Raw genomic sequence first — 20,721 nt, 5'->3', positions numbered from 1 at the left:
AAAGTGGACATAAGTGATTCATGCATATGTCAGCTATAAAGAATCGTTTTAAGTGTACATAATGAGAAAATGAGGGGACATAATTATTTTTGAACAATTGCCATAAATAAGATATCTATTCTCAATCTGATCCTCCAAATATCAGAAATTTTATATTAATACATGCTGATGTCTAATGCTGACTAGATTTATCTATAGAGCAATTAACAGATAAATTTTAGAGCTAGTGTCTTTACTCCCTATTGTTTTTTTGGAAAGAGTGAGTCACTCTCAAGACACAAAAAAAAAATAATTTTGTTTTACAATAATAATAATAATATGTAGGACTTCATGTCTTTTCATACCATTTAACTTGTCTGTCAAACATGCTTTCTTTCATTTACAGTGAAAGTTCCTATTTTCGCGGTACTAAAACAGCTAACAGTAATTTTGAAATCAAAGTTATATACTATTGTATAGTATTTTGCAAAGCTTCCTTTTGAAAGAAAATTGAAGAAAAGAATGCTGTAGAAATTTGTTTTTGGTTTGAAATTACGTTACCGCAAGCAGTATAATTTATAAAAATACAACAGCTAGTGTCTGAGTTTCAACTCTGTCGCAGGCATTGTAAACTACAACCTTCACATTGTACAGACAAACTATCTGGCTCATGAGTTTTAAAAAAAAAAAAGAGAAGACGACAGGGTTTGTTCATGTGATTTCTTTTGCTGCCTCTGGACGGCATGACTCAGTTTGAAAGTAAATTTACACCCCACACCGGTGAGTTGTACACATACAATATTGTGTTGATGCACTACAACACGCCTGGCAAACTGTCGCTCCACTTCAAAATTGTGGTGTACGGTAAAACGAGCGAACGGCATTTCCGAGATAGAGCGGAAGGCCGATTTAAACGCCTAATTGTAAGTATTGTTTATGTTTTTGTCTTGTTATTTATTCAAGTTGTATTTTTTCGAAAAACGGAAAATATAGTTCCGTGTAGGATTGATTTAGGCTTCCAATTATTTAACCTTTTAAAAAAAGAAAATTATATTAAGCCCGGGAGAACTTTTCTCCCTGACGAAGCGAACGATGATTTGTAGAATATTGAACTTCCCAACCATAGAAATGCCATACCTTTCGGATTTCTTGAAAAAGTGTATTAGTAAATTATCAACCCGTAATAAGAACTTGTCCTTCGTGCAAAATAAATTACTCCTAAAGGATTTCTTAAATTTGTAAATCGATATTTTTCGAAAGTAGTGGAGCGAAAGGGCGAGAGATGGAGCAAAAGGTTCGATGTTGAGCGCAAGGCGATATTAATTTGACGTATTAGGAGGAGCGTAGTCTATGATTTTTATATATAAAAGCTATAGAAGTTAAAAGTGTTAAGACCGAGATATATATACCTGTTAAAGAGAACTAATAAATTGTGATATCCTTTCAACGCCTATAGTGTAATAACTGTAATCTCGAAGGTGTCACCTATGGCTGCCGTGTAGATTCCATTATTTATGTTCGAAATTTGGATGAGGCCAGACCATTGAATCATACACATTAATGCATGGCATAATACAGGATGCCACTTATTCGAGGTCAAACATGATTTTTGACACGGTTATGTACATTTAAAAACGCGTGTCCGTGCAAATGCGACAAAGTCTACCGCGAACAAATGTTTCCGAGCAGGTACGTGTAACTCGATTGTTTACGCCAAAATGTTATGTTTTTCGAAAAGTTAGAAATTCATGGTGCAGAACAGAAACAAAATTATGCAATGCATGGAACGCATTAAATTAAATGGATCACTACTACCGAGTTCAGTTCACAATGACCTTTTGTAATTAATAGCTCTAATTAACGTACCTGTTCTGAGCAAAACACAAATAAGTCACGTTTTCATGAATTTGAAAGGTGGGGAATCGCTATGAAAATGGTTGACAAGGTGTCAGTCGTTATAAGGATATAACACGTGTTCCAGTTATGCTTCAAGATACTTTCTCCCTTATTTAGCATTGTTGTTTAGTTTATTATTTTCCTCTCAAAGTGAGGCAGAACTCAGTCGGTGTACGGACTAAAATTATCAATAATATAATAGACCTAGTTATAGTAGAAATTTCTATTTACCCTTACAGACGAAAATAATAAACTTAACAACAATGCTAAATAAGGGAGGAAGTATCTTGAAACATAACTGGAACATGTGTTATATCCTTATAAAGACTGACACCTTGTCAACCATTTTCATAGCGATTCCCCCACCTTACAAATTCATAAAAACGTGGCTTATTTGTGTCTTTGCTCAGAACAGGTACGTTAGAGCTATTAATTACAGAAAGTCACTGTGAACTGAACTCGGTAGTAGTGATCCATTTAATTAAATGTGTTCCATGCATTGCATAATTTTGTTTCTGTTCTGCACTTTGAATATCTAACTTTTCGAAAAACATAACATTTTGGCGTGAACAATTGAGTTACACGTACCTGCTCGGAAACATTTGTTTGCTGTAGAACTAAAAAAATTCGATTTTGTCGCATTTGCACGGACACACGTTTTTAAATGTACATCACCGTGTCAAAAATCATGATTGACCTCGAATAAGTGGCATCCTGTATTATGCCATGCATACATGTGTATGATTCAATGGTCGGGCCTCATCCAAAATTCGAACATTATAAAGGAATCTACACGGAAGCCATAGATGACACCTTCGCGATTACATTTATTACGCTATAGTCGTTGAAAGGATATCACAATTTATTAGTTCTCTTCAAAATGTATATATATCGGTCTGAACACTTGATCACGTCTATTTTAACTTCTCTAGCTTTTAGATGTAAAAAATCATAGACTACGCTCCTCCTAATACGTCAAATTAATATCGCCTTGCGCTCAACATCGAACCTTTTGCTCCATCTCTTGCCCTTTCGCTCCAATACTTTCGAAAAATATCGATTTACAAATTTAAGAAATCCTTCAGGAGTAATTTATTTTGCACGAAGGACAAGTTCTTATTACGGGTTGATAATTTACTAATACACTTTTTCAAGAAATCCGAAAGGTATGGCATTTCTATGGATGGGAAGTTCAATATTCTACAAATCATCGTTCGCTTCGTCAGGGAGAAAAGTTCTCCCGGGCTTAATATAATTTTCTTTTTGTAACAGCTTAGATAATTGGAAGCCTAAATCAATCCTACACGGAACCACATTTTCCGTTTTTCGAAAAAATACAACTTAAATGAATTAAAAGACAAAAACATAAACAATACTTACAATTAGGCGTTTAAATCGGCCTTCGATCCGCTCTATCTCGGAAATGCCGTTCGCTCGTTTTACCGTACACAACAATTTTGAAGTGGAGCGACAGTTTGCCGGGCGTGTACAAGGTATTAAGTGAATATTAGTGTGCATGAATTATATTTTCCTAAAAGCATTTAAATAAAACTTGTAAAAACTGCAGCTTCTGTCACAATCTTTTAGCTTAAAAAAATGGTTCAAGAAAATAACTTGTAAAAAATGGTAATGTAAGTATTGTTTAACATCACCATTTATTTTTAAATGTTGAAAAACTGGTAAAAAATGCTGGACACAAGTTTTTTAACAACAAGTTTTTACCAGTTTTTTAAGAACTGCTGTTTAAATGGAATCCTACAAATTAAGATGAAGGGCAAAAAATTGTAAAAAAGGCATTTATTTGAAAAAACTGCTAAATAACTGCAATATAACTACAAGTTAAATGCCTTTCCTTTTCCTAAGGGATTTCAGAAAATGTACAAAAACAGAAAAGTCTTACATTTCTCACGGGCAAAAAAACTGGTATTTCTTCAATAATTTGTCTGTTTTTGAAAAAAATAAACCTGCATTTAGGTAAATATTTATCAGTCAGGAATTGGCAATTAAGATAACAATCCATATTTAACAGAAGTAAGTATATAGAGGCAAACTACCCATTCAAAACTTTCTAAGATGGGCATTTTTTGATAGTCTTACAATTGTCACGGCTAGATTTCACTAGTTTCAAGGGGAATATCAAAGAATACATATAAAATCTCAAAAATATTTCTTAATAGCAGACACATATCCTATTCAGTTGTGATTTTGGTTGTTTTCATCAAATTTAATGTATTTAGCAAGAAAAAATTCTCAACATTTCAGAAAATGTACAAAAATATAAAAGTCTTACATTTCTCACGGGTCAAAAAACTGGTATTTCTTCAATAATTTGTCTGTTATTTGAAAAAAAAATCTGCATTAAGGTAAATATTCATCAGTCAGGAATTGGCAATTAAGATAATAACCCATATTTAAGAGAAAAAAATAATAAGAGGCAAACTGGCTATTTAAAACTTTCTAAGATGGGCATTTTTTGATAGTCTTACATTTCTCATGGCTAGATTTCATTAATTTCAAGGGGAATATCAAAGAATACATATAAAATCTCAAAAATATTTCTTAATAGCAGACACATATCCTATTCAGTTGTGATTTTGGTTGTTTTCATCAAATTTAATGTATTCAGTAAAAAAAAATCATCAACATTTCAGAAAATGTACAAAAACAGAAAAGTCTTACATTTCTCACGGGCAAAAAAATTGGTATTTCTTCAATAATTTGTCTGTTTTTGAAAAAAAACCTGCATTAAGGTAAATATTCATCAGTCAGGAATTGGCAATTAAGATAACAAGCCCATATTTAACAGAAGTAAGTATATAGAGGCAAACTACCCATTCAAAACTTTCTAAGATGGGCATTTTTTGATAGTCTTACATTTCTCACGGCTAGATTTCATTAATTTCAAGGGGAATATCAAAGAATACATATAAAATCTCAAAAATATTTCTTAAGACACATATCCTATTCAGTTGTGATTTTGGTTGTTTTCATCAAATTTAATGTATTTAGCAAGAAAAAATTCTCAACATTACAGAAAATGTACAAAAATATAAAAGTCTTACATTTCTCATGGGTCAAAAAACTGGTTTTTCTTCAATAATTTGTCTGTTATTTGAAAAAAAAAAAAATCTGCATTAAGGTAAATATTCATCAGTCAGGAATTGGCAATTACGATAACAACCCATATTTAAGAGAAAAAAAATAATAAGAGGCAAACTGCCTATTTAAAACTTTCTAAGATGGGCATTTTTTGATAGTCTTACATTTCTCACGGCTAGATTTCACTAGTTTCAAGGGGAATATCAAAGAATACATGTAATATCTCAAAAATATTTCTCAATAGCAGACACATATCCTATTCAGTTGTGATTTTGGTTGTTTTCATGAAATTTAATGTATTTAGCAAGAAAAAATTCTCAACATTTCAGAAAATGTACAAAAACAGAAAAGTCTTACATTTCTCACGGGCAAAAAAATTGGTATTTCTTCAATAATTTGTCTGTTTTTGAAAAAAAACCTGCATTAAGGTAAATATTCATCAGTCAGGAATAAGCAATTAAGATAACAATCCATATTTAACAGAAGTAAGTATATAGAGGCAAACTAGCCATTCAAAACTTTCTAAGATGGGCATTTTTTGATAGTCTTACAATTGTCACGGCTAGATTTCACTAGTTTCAAGGGGAATATCAAAGAATACATATATAATCTCAAAAATATTTCTTAATAGCAGACACATATCCTATTCAGTTGTGATTTTGGTTGTTTTCATCAAATTTAATGTATTCAGTAAAAAAAAATCATCAACATTTCAGAAAATGTACAAAAATATAAAAGTCTTACATTTCTCACCGGTCAAAAAACTAGTATTTCTTCAATAATTTGTCTGTTATTGAAAAAAAAAACCTGCATTAAGGTAAATATTCATCAGTCAGGAATTGGCAATTAAGATAACAAGCCCATATTTAACAGAAGTAAGTATATAGAGGCAAACTACCCATTCAAAACTTTCTAAGATGGGCATTTTTTGATAGTCTTACATTTCTCACGGCTAGATTTCATTAATTTCAAGGAGAATATCAAAGAATACATATAAAATCTCAAAAATATTTCTTAATAGCAGACACATATCCTATTCAGTTGTGATTTTGGTTGTTTTCATCAAATTTAATGTATTCAGCAAGAAAAAATTCTCAACATTTCAGAAAATGTACAAAAACAGAAAAGTCTTACATTTCTCACGGGCAAAAAAATTGGTATTTCTTCAATAATTTGTCTGTTTTTGAAAAAAAAACCTGCATTAAGGTAAATATTCATCATTCAGGAATAAGCAATTAAGATAACAATTCATATTTAACCCGGTACAATATGTGACAGTACTTGCCTTAAGTTCAATCATGTTATCTTGCAAAGTTTCATACTGGTTTAAAAGGAGTAATGTGCACAAATTTTATAAATAAACACTGAGGTCGCTCACCTGTATATAGGCCCCCGGAGCGGGGCCAGTTTAAACCCCAGGGCTTTTGTTTTCACAAACTTGGAAGACACACATTAGAAGCTGTTTCATGTTAAGTTTTTACTACACACATATAATGAAAAACAATGATCTCTCCCCCCCCCCCCCTGCAGGGCCAATTTTAACCCAAGGGCTTTTATTTGAACAAACTTGGTAGACACCCATAAGAAGATGTTTCATGCTAAACATCTAAGCTAAAGGTCATTGGGTTTTTTAAAAATACACATATAGTTAAAAACAATGACATACCTGTGGCGGGGCAAGTTTTGACCCCAGGGGTTTTATTTGAACCAATTTTGCAGACACTTACTAGAAGGTGTTTCATGCTTAATATCTAAACTCTAGCTATTTCGGTTTTTTCAAAGAAGATTTTTTCATTTTTTGCTACATAGATATAAGGAAAATCAATGACCCCCGGGGCGGGCCAATTTTGACCCCAGGGCTTTTCTTTGAACAAACTTGGTAGACACTCATTAGAACATGTTTCATGCTAAATATCTTAGCTCTAGCTCTTTGGGTTCTTTAAAAGAAGACTTTTTAAGTTTTTACTATATGCATATTGGTAGACACTCATTAGAACATGTTTCATGCTAAATATCTTAGCTCTAGCTCTTTGGGTTCTTTAAAAGAAGACTTTTTAAGTTTTTACTATATGCATATTGGGAAATCAATGACCCCCTTTAGCACAACACAAAAGGTATTTCACAGGGCCAATGATAAAAAATAAAACATTATCATTTATTCAAATGCGAGCAATTGACACAGTGCTAGAACAGGCAGCATTTAGTAGATCCCTGTGTGTAATATGCCTTTAATAAAATTGCCTTTTTTTAGGATATAAACCACATTTATGTGATTGTATAATCGAATCATCCTTAAATATCTAAATCCATAGAGCATTTTGGGAGCTGCGCCCCCTTTACCCCAACCAGGGCCCTGCCCTGGACCTGCAAAGGGGCCCTATAGACCTCCTGTGTAAACATTTGTGCGTATATTGCTACGCCCCTGACAATGAGTGTCAATAAGAAAAATTATAATATTTGTTGTGTACACATTAACAAATGACAACAATCATTTTAATTATTAAAAGTCAAATTAAATGGAACTAAATCTATAAGTATTAAACGCCTTTACCTGATGTTTTATTTAATCTAACTGTTATATGACTAAACAATTAGCATGGTCAATGAGGATCATTTATCAAAGGGGAGTAACTATGTGTAATTATTACAACAATAATGAAGTCATATATTAAGGTTTCTTTCTCCAGACTGCATAAATTCCAAATATTTGTTGATGTGACTCACTGTCTGATACAAAAGTCTTCATAACAAATATCTTAGATTTTGGCATTATAATTTTACACAAAGCTTTTACTGAAGTATTTTAGTCTATAGAAACTTAGTGAGCCCAGGGTGGTCCAGGGGGTATCATGGCATATCAGACTTACAGAATGTTTGTAGAGACCCACAAGGAGATGCTTCATGCAAAATACAAATACCTTGAAATTTTAGAGAAGAAGATTTTTTTTGAAATTTTTACTTTATTTGAGGACCATCTAAGAATCATTCCTGTAAAAATTGGTCAAAATCCATCATGTGGTCTATAGTAGCGTTTTTTTAATAAATTGAGGACAACAACAAACGACAAATGAAAAAAGATAGACATACTGCTAACCAAAAGATCTGACACCTCTGAGCACTTTGTGCTCATGTGAGCTAGAAAGGGGGGTATAACTCTGCAAATATGCTTAGCAGACAAAAAGTACCCATATACATGTAGCATGAAAGAACCTAAATTATCTAAGGAAAATCACAAAATGTAATAATTGTGCAAAAATCATATACATGTAACATAATAATAAAAATAATAATGAGCTTTTTTTTATTTATTGTGTTCAATTGCGCCAATAAGACCTTCATATCCAGACATCTGCTTACTTGTAGATTCTTGTTTGGAATTAATTGAGATCTAACAGAACTTTATTATGCTTTACTTGAGCCTCATATAGACACAGACCTTACTCTTTGCCTACATCGTACCATTTGCTTAAACTTTATTAATTTGGCTAAAGAAAATCTATAACAATTTGGCTTCATGATTATTTGCACAGGTTAACAACTACCACAGCTATACCGACTCAGCTATCTAACCCCTTACACATTTATCTCACAGCTGTCTGTACTACTGAGTGAATGTGACATTCAGCCAAACTATACAGTATTGAAATTTTTGTCCAACAGAACAGGATTTAAATTGACTCTGAGCTATAAACCATGATATCATGTTGCCTGAAAGGGAACCATAATTATGTCACAGGTACTGCAAAATGATGGGACTCAAACCCAGGACCCTTAGAAATATTGTACCTCAGCTATTCGGCCACTTTTTCCGAAAAGTTCTTACCATGTATCAAAATCACATGTCATTTGTTTAATAAGGAATGATCCTTTGTTATGTCCTAATATTTAAAAATCATAATTTTTTCCGTTATAATTAATGCACTATTAAACTTCACATGTGTTAATATTTACAGTGTTCACTATACTGTGAGGGCTATATGCACATTTCTTTTAGGGAATCAAATTCAAAATTAAGGCTAACAAATTCTATCCTTTTTAGCTTGTTTAGCTTATAATTGCTAACTAGTTAGGTCAGGTTTCACAAAATCTAAAGTAACATATAATCTTGTACTATTCTTGAAAATATTTAATATGTGGATTTAATACCAAATTAATAAGCTGATCTTTAAAGCAGATCAAGCATTGTTATTTGTGTGCACAATTTATATTAGCTGAATGAACATACAGAAGAATCAAAAAAAAAAATCAAGGAATCCACTATTCAAGCAATATTAAGAAATAATTAATGACATTTTTGTTTTCCTTGCATAATTCATATATGCAAATAAAAAACCAGGATCAGCTCTTTCATGTACAATGTACAAATTCTACATGGTTAACCGGTCCCATGTAAGCTGTATAGCTTCCTCAAATATCCCTCATATGACTGTGAGGGGTCAGCAAGCTAAAGTCCACTTGGCTGCAGTCAGAGCCCCTGTTTGCATTAAAAATTACACATGTATGAAAAAGAAATACCAAAACCTCTTATATATGACCACTTGATAAACTATCTTTAATGCTTGCAAACACATGTATTTTTTAAGTCCTGTATATACTTGTGGTTGAAAGTTGACAATAAATAGTTTTGGATAGGTTTATCAAAAGCAAAACAAGTTAAAACAGCTAGCAAATTCATCCTTTTTTTTTTAATGAAAGCTCTAAAAAAGTATTTAAAATTTTAAATGTGAAATGTTGTGAAGTGAACAATTTTTTTTTTTTAAAAATTTGCTTGCAATCCACATAAATTACCAATAAGGAGATCAAAAAAAGCAAAAATAGCCCTAGGACCTTGCACTGTGTTAGTAAGACAGTAAGAGATATGGTGGTAAACACTGACATTAATTACTGCAAAATCCAGTCCTTAATCATAACATGAAAATTATCATTTGTATATGTACTTGAATTTAAAACATTTGTTCTTTTCTACATTTTTATCAAGTTTTATTTTCTTGAATATTTTGGCTCATCTGGCGGCATGCTTTAAGAGCCAAAAGTATACTTTTATTAAAAAATAGTGGGCCTAATACTTATCTGGCTCGACTAAACCGACATAACAAGGGCTGCATGCTGGTGAATTCAAAATTTATTTTCAGCTTGAGTATAATGTAGAGCAGTGCTACTCACTCATGCATTTGCATCATTCTGTACTATTCAGTTTTAGTGCAGCAAAATAATTTGATATTTCATTTTTTTAACTTCAAATATTATATATGTTCCTTATCATCACTCACATAATATGGGACTCCAGTTATTTTTCTCACTTAATAGAAAGGGACCTTAGATTTAGGTAAAAATTATTGCTAAAATTTCCACTTTGGGTAGAAAATCAGCTGGTGTACATAAGGAAAACTGCATTATTTCAAAAAAAAAATTCAATTGGAGAATTAGCTCCCCTAAAGCCTAGTATAAGTTACTCTATACATGTTTTTACTCTAAACATAACTTGAATTACTTCTTTTCTCAGGGATACACTTCAATATAATCAAAGTCCCTTAGCCTTGGTGCTACAGAAATAAGTGTTGATTAATTAAAAAAATAAATATTTAAGTGAAACCTGATTCAAACTTTGTTGCTTTAATTTGATGAATATTAGACTACTGCATTATCTTACTACCTGAACCATACTAGGGATAATGGTTTACAAAATGTGTGTTTTATACTAACTTACTAATAAATATAAAGGGGGGGGGAGGGATTTCGGCCCTCTACCAACTTGGCACGGGTCAAATGAGCACAGGCCAACTCGACCCACTTTTGAAAAAAAACATAACTTTTTCTGATAACTGCAAGCTGTTTCAAAACTTTTTTCCTTGACATGTCAAAGTCAAACATTCAGTATCAGGCATAATTTCAGTTTCAAAGTCAAACCGGCAATCAAAAATAAACATGCATGAAACAATTTGCTGATCACTTATAAAATTCAATATAACAATCTGGCACATAGTAAATATTTACAAGTTCTCCAAGAAAATCGCCTGGCCTGTTTGTTATGTTTTATTGAAATAATATGACGTGAACATCGATGATGTCATTTTTGGAAATTATTTATAAATTGTGACGTCACTTCATTAAGTTGGTGTTTAAAAACTTAACTATTCGCTATCTAATCTGTTCGTAATTGAAAACGAATAAAATAACAAATACACTTGTCAGGATATTAGATAAAATTGTTGGATTAAAGGATAATAAGCTATTGAAACAAGTCTGTTAAAATGGGGGGAGCTTATTTTTGATATCAGGTTACTAACCTGATATCAAAAATAATTATCAGTCAAGTGTAATCGAGCAGTTATCATCGCAGTTGCATGATAAAAATTAATATAAAAACAAATGTGTTCCCTTCAAAATGATGCTTTTTGTTTGTAAAGTGATCTTCAATAAAAAAAGAAATATAAACTTGTTTACTTATTATATAAAATATTTTTAAATGTTTGTTATTTATCATGTATACATAAAACAACATGTAATGCATTTATCAACAGGCAATGTATTTTGCAATGTCACAAGGATGGATTGTAATGAATTCATATATCCCAAATCATTGAAAACTCTATTACCAAAAATGTAATAATAATTTAAGATAACGTCTTTCAACGTTAGTGAATAAGTCCATTTATCCTGCTACTGTCTATATCATCAGCTGGATAAAGCTTTGCCGGATAAACTTATCTATCTCCAGTCATTACGTCATATGATTACGTCACGTGTTTAGCAGCAAAACAAAACTACATATAGATGCTATTTTATCGGGGAAAAAGAAGAATGATTCAATGAAACCATCTAATTATTATAAAAACATGATTAAAGCAGGATAAATCAAATACATGGTTGTTGTCGGGATGGAGAAGGTTTATCCGGTTCGCTGCGAAAGTGAATCTTGGTTCTCTAAAGCTCGCCAAGATACACTTTCTCGCTCACCGGATAAACCTTCTCCATCACGACATCAACCATGTATTTTTCTATATATCAATAATATGGTTCCAACAACAGAGAGTGATAAAACAAACCAATATATTAACACTGATAATCAGATTAATAAATTTTTTAAGTGGGCCGAGTTGACTATGGAGTTGATCCGTGCCGCGTTGGAATAGGGCCGAGCTGACTCGGGGCCGAGTATGTTAGGGCTGAGCCGACACTTATTCCAATCAAAATACATATAATTAGACAATATATCAGTAAACTTAAGTGTGCCATACCCCTAGATCTACAAATGTCGGCTGGCTGGTCGGCTAAAACAAAATATGAAACGAAACTCATCGAAGGTTGAGCTACATACCGCCCATTTCTCATAGGAACTCTGGAACAGGACCGCATATTGCGGCGCATAAATCCGAATCCGTACCGGCTTTACATATTGTTTGTCCGACCTTTGAATATCTTTTCATATTATGCGAGCGGGTGGTCTTTAATTATCTAATCTCAATTAAATATAATCTGCTAATTTAAAAATCAGTCAAATATACGGTATATATTGAAAAAAGAAAAGGAGTGACATCCGCCATTTGCCGCAACGTTCGGCGTAAGTTACCCCCCTTGATATGCTTGATTTTTGGTTTAATTTTTCTAGTAATGAATACGAGATGAGTGCCTAAAATATTTATCTATGGATCATGTTTAATATTCCTTTTTTCAGTTAGACAAAATCAGTTGGACCATATTACTAAAGTGTCTGTTTTCTCCATTTTAACAAATCAATACACGAATACGCCCGTTCTAATGCCGCCTATACATGTCAACAACGTGTAAACAATAAACCGTTAACGTTATATCCGGACGATACCTGATAGTTTGACAAAAATAACGGGAACAAAATTCTGAAAAAATAGTAATCAATTGTAGCCAAAGGGGAAAAACTCATGCCGAAAACGTTGCGGCAAATGGCGGATGTCACTCCTTGTCTTTTTTTATAATACCGTAAAATTTGACCAATTTTAAAAGAGACAGATTGGGTTCAATTGATAACATATTTTTTGAGTCCATACACTCAGATAATACCAAAAGATATTTAGATGTAGCAGAAACGTATTTAAAAACCGTTACAAGATCGAAAATATACGCCGCAATCTGCGGTCCCGTTCTCGAGTTCCTATACCCATTTCTTAAAACAGACTGACATGGCCTACAGTACCTGTAAGCATTAATAAAAACTAACATACTTTCTTCGATACTTGAAATAACCACATTCTAATATAAAATATCAAAACAAGCTTACCTCGATCAAAGTTCTTCGATTTTCCAGGATTTCCCATCAACTCGGCATCGGGAACGAACGATGTCGAAAGACTGCCACTGATTTGGACAATATTTCATCCACACGATACGTTGTCACAGATAAATAAAAGTTGGTATCGTAGAAAATATCTCTATGCTCACGAATAAAAGGAAGAACTACACTTGGATTAATTAATGAGCTTCTAAACGAGGTTAACACACAATTGTACCAGAAAGTCTTACATTTCTCACGGCCCCGTCCGACAACTACCTGCGCATGCGCAGAACGTAAAGTCTTACGTTTCTCACGGGTCTGACAAAATTCACGCCACACCGGTACAATTGCACTGTGTAGTGCCATTTTGCAAATTAGCTTAGGTCTACATTTTTATTTGTTTTATCATAGTGTATATAAGAATGCTAAATTAATTAATCTTTAATCGTGATGGGACAGTAACATGTTTTCGAAATACAATTTTTTGCTCCACTTTAAATTTGGAACATAGATTAACCTTTATAGTTATTTTGTTTATAATATTTAATAGAGAGTCACGATGAACTATAAGAATCTTACATCTACTGCCGGTACAATATCTCGAGGAGGTAACGAGACAGTGGGTGTTTGATTCTTTTTAGCACCCATGTCGTATTTTCGCTTCTTCGCCTCAAAATGCGAAAATACGAAAACACGAAGGAATGACAAAATTGGACTTCGTCGTTTCTTCGTGTTTTCGCTTTTTCGAGGCAAAAAGCGAAAATACGACAGGAGGGCAAAATATGACACAATGAATCTGTCGTATATTTTGTTCCATCTGTCGTATTCGGAATCATTGATGCCAGCCCTTGATTGAGTAGCGCTCAAGCCGGTGCTGGTGGCGTGAGGGATGTTACATTTATTCATTATCCCTCATGTACAGACTCAATCAAACCGAGTCTGTAATTCTTATGTAATTTTGTTGTAATTAATGCTTCCGAGGGATCACTTTGTTTCCATATTTTGATATTAGTAACATATATGAAATAATATGCGTAATTTTTTTAATCGACATCAGAATTATTTTTAACGAACATGTTCGAAGAACGAATCCCGGCCAAATCCCCTCCCTGACGATTTACCCCTCCCAATTATAGTAGCGATTTTTTTTTACTGGACAATTATCTTCCAAATATTTTTCGTTTCGAAATTCGTTACCGCGCTCGTTCTCTGCAACCAATGGCTGGAATTCAACGATACTTTATGGGAACCATCACTACCAAGAGGAGATGCCCATATTGTCGCCTTGTTCCGGTCAGACCATTTAACTCAGAGTTAGGGCCCTTGATTAGTTATGCAGTATGCATATAGAGCAGTATTCGTTTCCGCGCTGTTTCTCTCCAACTACTGGCTGGAATTCAACGAAACTTTATGGGAACAATCAATATCAAGAGGGGTGTGCATATCTTGGCCTTGTTCCAGTCAGACCCTTCAAGACAGAGTTATGGTCCTTGATTAGTTATGCAGTATGCATATAAAGCAATAATCGTGTCCGCGCTATTTCTCTGCAACTACTGGCTGGCATTCAACGAAACTTTATGGGAACAATAAATATCAAGAGGGATGTGCATATCTTTGCCTTGCTCCGGTCATACCCTTCAAGACAGAGTTATTGCCCTTGATTAGTTATGCAGTATGCATGTAGAGCAATAATCGTTTCAGTGCTATTTCTCTGCAATACTTGCTGGAATTCAACGAAACTTCATAGGAGCCATCAGTTCGAAGAGATGCGGATATCATCGCCTTGTTCCGGTCAGGCCCTTCAACTTAAAAGAGTTATGGCACTTGATTTGTTATGCAGTATGCATGTACAGCAATTATCGTTTCCTCGATATTTCTCTGCAAGTACTGGCTTGAATTCAATGAAACTTTATTGGAACAATCAATATCAAGGGAAGAAGAGCATTTTCTTGTTTTGGTCAGAGCTTTCAAGACATAGTTATTGCCCTTGGTTAGTTTGCAGTATGCATATAGAGCAATAATGCTTTTTCTTTTCATCTTCTGGATTGATTTGAACAAGACTTTATGGGAACCATAATTTGGAAAAGGAAATTTGCATGACATGATAAATATGTTATGAAGATTATGCTATGAAATGCTTATATATATCAGGGTCTTTCAAAAGACCATGCATGTATTGATGACAAACTGTGTATCTGATGTTAAGAGAAACTAATACATTAACTGATTTGAATATGGGAAGCACAATTGTTGAGAAGCCATAGTATTCGGTGCCTTAACTTTTACAAATATAATACACTATAGTTAGTATAAAGTTGACTGATTTGGCAATATTTAAGTAATCATCAAATAATTGACACAGATTAGTACCCAAAATAGTATTAATCTTGTATCTAATTTACTTCTTTGTATCAGTTTTTTAAAAAATCTATATCATCTTAGAAATATGATATGAGCTGTGTCATGACAAAACCAACATATTGCGTTTGCGACCAGCATGGATACAGACCAGCCTGCGCATCCGCGCAGTCTGATCAGGATCCATGCTGTTCGCTAACAGTTTCTCTACTTGTAATAGGGTTTGTAAGCGAACAGCATGGATCCTGATCAGACTGCGTGGATGTGCAGGCTGGTCTGTATCCATGCTGGTCGCAAACGCACTATGTTGGTTTTGTCATGACACGGCTCATATATATTTGTATGTACAATAGATAATTCTTGAAGTTCGTAAATTAGACAGTCTTTATCATGATGATTGTGATTCCACTTTGCATGAAATTTATAATTAATACTAAATAATAATTTGTACACAGTGTACACTTTATTGAAACAAATTGTGAATTAAATCAGAAAATAAAAACAACTAACACATTAAAGAAGAGAGAAATTTTACTAGTACTGCATATTATAATAAAGATCTATGAAAACAACATGAAAATAATGTGTCCCAATACCATGTATGTGTTAATCAAGTATTAGTTTTGATTATAACTAATAATTCCATTAGAAGTATGATATTACATCATTTCATCAAGAGCATGTTATTATTTTATCACTGCTTTAATGTTTCCATTTAACCATTAACATGTGTGTGTAATTAATGGATTTGCCTAGTTTTGATTTTGTAATAAGCCATTTAAAATCTTAAGGGATTTTAATATCAAATTAAACAATAATTGAGCTGTCAAAGTATAGAACCTTGTCAGACTGTTCGGGTGTGTAGGGCTGGTCTGAGTCTACATATTTTACCCCTTTTTATGCTTTCATGTTTCACTTTGCCAGATGGTATGCACTAAATCATCTTTATAGCTCAAATAAGATTTCAATTCTTAAGAAACTATATTACTTAAACTTTTCAAAAATCCAATCTTTCAAAATGCTATAAAAAATCTTTCAAAATGCTATAAAAAATCTTTCAAAATGCTATAAAAAATGAGCACAATAAAATAAATATTACATCTAGTTTTATATAAATATCACAATTATCACAGGCTGAAATAATCATGATGAAATAAATTAACAAGAATCAAACCTTCAATCATTTTCACAAAATGTATATATAAATAACTTACTAATCACATGTACTCTTTAATAATCTATTGATGACAGATGGAAAGAAAATATAACTGTATTATCAAATAAAAGCCTAAATAAAGCCTTTATTATTATCATTATTATTCACAATTGTGCTGAAAATTAGTATATATAATTATATAGACAAATTAATATTTATCTTACATTGCCTGTATCTTGGTTGGATAAAACATAACACCTTAAAATCTCCCTATTATTCAACATATAAATTCCCCCTTTTCTATCTTTGTCCTAGATTTACAAGTATTTCAGGTGTCAAACTATACAAAATATCTAGTCAATGTGGGAACCTCGAGTATAGCTGGGCACATATTAAGTCACCCTATCTTAGTCTGTATATATGACCTTGGGATTATTATTCTTACATAACATGTGTCATTTATAGCCATTGGAATATCAATTCATGAATATTGTTTAAAGTAAAAAAAAATCTTCCATCATTCATAAATACTTAAAACAGCTAACTCATATTAACAAATAACATTGGTCTAGCTCTCCTACAGAGATAATAGCTCTAACACATTATTGTTTATAGACTACGACACCACTAGGAACTTTATGTTATCATTTAAGAAAGACATTCACCAAAATATGAGATACTCCAATCATTCCACCACCATAATTTTTAGACAAACATTTGTAAAAAAAAACCATAAATATACTTTAAAGAGATAACACATGCGACATAAATAACAATAAATTAAACAAGAGCTGTCAGTAGGACAGCACGCTCGACTATTCTAAGTGCTTGATAGTAAAAGAGCCTTGATAATGTTAAATTTTTTAAGTTCACAAAAGGGCTAATTTTTTTTTATAAATTCATGTTATAGGCCTTAGAGAGAGTCTAATTATACAGTATTTGCTTGACTATTTAGGTAATGTCACAAGAGTGTTTTATTGAGTATAATAATACTAATTACCTATGAATACATAAATTTGACAGAAAAGGTACAAACGCTTGTTTTTAAGATGTTTTATCAAGTAAATCACTGCTTTATTATTATGAATGCATAAAATTGTCCCAAAAAAGGCACAAACCCTTCAGTAGTTATTGAGATAACAGCTTACAAGCAAAACTTTACCATGAATTTCTAAGTTGAAAAAGGGGAGAAAAATCAGCCTAAATGCAAGATAGAATTATGGATCTTTGTCAGTGACCTACAATTATGACCCTAAATGCATATGTGAAGTTTTGAATAAATATCTTTAATAGTTATTGAGATATGTAAAACTTGCATGTAAACATTAACCAAGAGACTAAGTAGAAAAGGGGATATGAATCAGCCTTAATGCAAGATAGAGTTATGGAACTTGGTCAGTGACATACAATTATGACCCTCCGATTATGACCCTAAGTGCATGTTTAAAGGTTCAAGTAAATATCTTTGAAGACCTTTAACCAAAATTTCTAAGTTTCAAAGGGGCAAATAATTCTGCAAATATTGCAGGCAGAGTTATGCAATTTTGCAAACTGATGTACATTGTTACTATAAAAAAAGTATTTTAAATTTCAATTGAATATCTCAAGCAATAATTGAGATATTTGACTTCACAAAAAAACTTTAACCAAAATTTCTAAGTTCCAAAGGGGCATAATTCTGTCAATATTGTAGACAGAGTTATCCAACTTGTCAATCTGATGTACCTTGTTACTATAAATAAGTATTGTAAGTTTCAATTGAATATCTCAAGCAATAATTGAGATATTTGACTTTACAAAAAACTTTAACCAAAATTTCTAAGTTAAAAGGGGGCATAATTCTGTCAATATTGTAGGCAGAGTTATCCAACTTGTCAATCTGATGTACCTTGTTACTATAAATAAGTATTGTAAGTTTCAATTGAATATCTCAAGCAATAATTGAGATATTTGACTTTACAAAAAACTTTAACCAAAATTTTTAAGTTAAAAAGGGGCATAATTCTGTCAATATTGTAGGCAGAGTTATCCAACTTGTCAATCTGATGTACCTTGTTACTATAAATAAGTATTGTAAGTTTCAATTGAATATCTCAAGCAATAATTGAGATATTTGACTTTACAAAAAACTTTAACCAAAATTTCTAAGTTAAAAAGGGGCATAATTCTGTCAATATTGTAGGCAGAGTTATCCAACTTGTCAATCTGATGTACCTTGTTACTATAAATAAGTATTGTAAGTTTCAATTGAATATCTCAAGTAATAATTGAGATATTATTAACTGACTTTACAAAAAACTTTAACCAACGCAGACGCCGACGCGGACGCTGACGCCGACGCCGGGGTGACTACAATAGCTCTCATATTCTTCGAATAGTCGAGCTAAAAAGTATAAAAACAGTGCAGAAAATTCATTTCAACAAAATAATTACAGTGATTTTACTGATAAATATATATTACTACATATATATAATCATAATTATTGTAAAGAATCTAGAACAAAATGTATAGATATCTTATATGTATGATGTCAAAAATAATTAAATAACAATATAATTACAATAGCTTACATTCTAACACGACCTGCATTTTTCCCTATAGAAAATTGAACAACCGAAGGTGTGTGTTATTATGCAATAAAATCACTGATGTTCCATATTTAGACATGTGACGTAACCATAAGATGTGAAATAACCATTAAAAATGTGACGCGCTGAAAGTAAGTATGTGAAACAAATCAGACGCAACATAGCTTGATATCAGGTACAGAAGCATTTATTTGTTGATCTCATGTTTGAATCAAAATAATATATCCAAATCAATGATTTTATCACTTAATAAAATCACTGTTTGTTGTTCGGTTTCCTCAAATCTGAGTTCCGGTGATTTTATTTAGCGATAAAATCACGCTCAATAAAATCACTGTTTGGAATATATTATTTCTTACATTTTGTTAATTGTCATGCTAAGAAAGGTAATACAAGTGATCTTCGCTACACATCTTACAATGTCTATATTTCTTCTTTGTCAAACACATCCATGGTGTCATGAATACAACTATAGAAAATAAATTGACAGTAAACAGAATGTTAATGAAATCAAGTTTTTTTATATATATAATCAAGGAATATGACAATGTAAAATCTGTAATTTAAATCCAGTATTAACCCTTTCGCTGCCAGAGGGTTATTGTTTTATTGTTCACCTATTTGCCAGAGGATTTTCTAAGAAATTACTATGTTATTAATTAATAATTATTATTATTTGTTAGTAGTATTATAATAATTATATATCTTTCCAAATATATTAGTATAATACTAATAATTGTTCATGGTATAATTTTCTTTATACTTATTATTATTTTTATTATTATTATTATTAATTTATTATCATTACTATTATTATTATAGAAACGGCTAAAGCCGTCCATATGGCAAATACGCCGTAAATAACTGGGACGGCTTAAGCCGTCCCTATTGCAGTGAAAGGGTTAAGTAAATAATTTAAACATGATGTTTTATGTAAAGTTTTTTTTTATTGCTTGACTTGTACTCAATTTACCATATAGTCATTAACAAATGGTTTGAAATAATTTGGCACCACTCTTTTCAACATTATGACATAAAAATTGTTTTGATCAATATGCCAAGTAAATTTCACTTAGTAATGACAGTCAATCACAATATGAGGAAACTGTTAGTCATATAATAACAAAATTTATTTCACAAAAAAAAAACTGTACATATCTAATCAATTGATATCTCACAGAAAACAATGTATATATCTAATCAATTGATATCTCACAGAAAACAATGTATATATCTAATCAAGTGATATCTCACAGAAAACAATGTATATATCTAATCAATTGATATGTCACAGAAAACAATGAATATATCTAATCAATTGATATGTCACAGTAAACAATGTATATATCTAATCAATTGATATGTCACAGAAAACAATGTACATATCTAATTTAGT

Source organism: Ruditapes philippinarum, unplaced genomic scaffold, assembly GCF_026571515.1.
Source record: "Ruditapes philippinarum isolate M1 unplaced genomic scaffold, ASM2657151v2 ctg630_1_1_1_1, whole genome shotgun sequence".
NCBI classification, from domain to species: Eukaryota; Metazoa; Mollusca; class Bivalvia; order Venerida; family Veneridae; genus Ruditapes; species Ruditapes philippinarum.
This window is presented reverse-complemented; position numbering follows the sequence as displayed.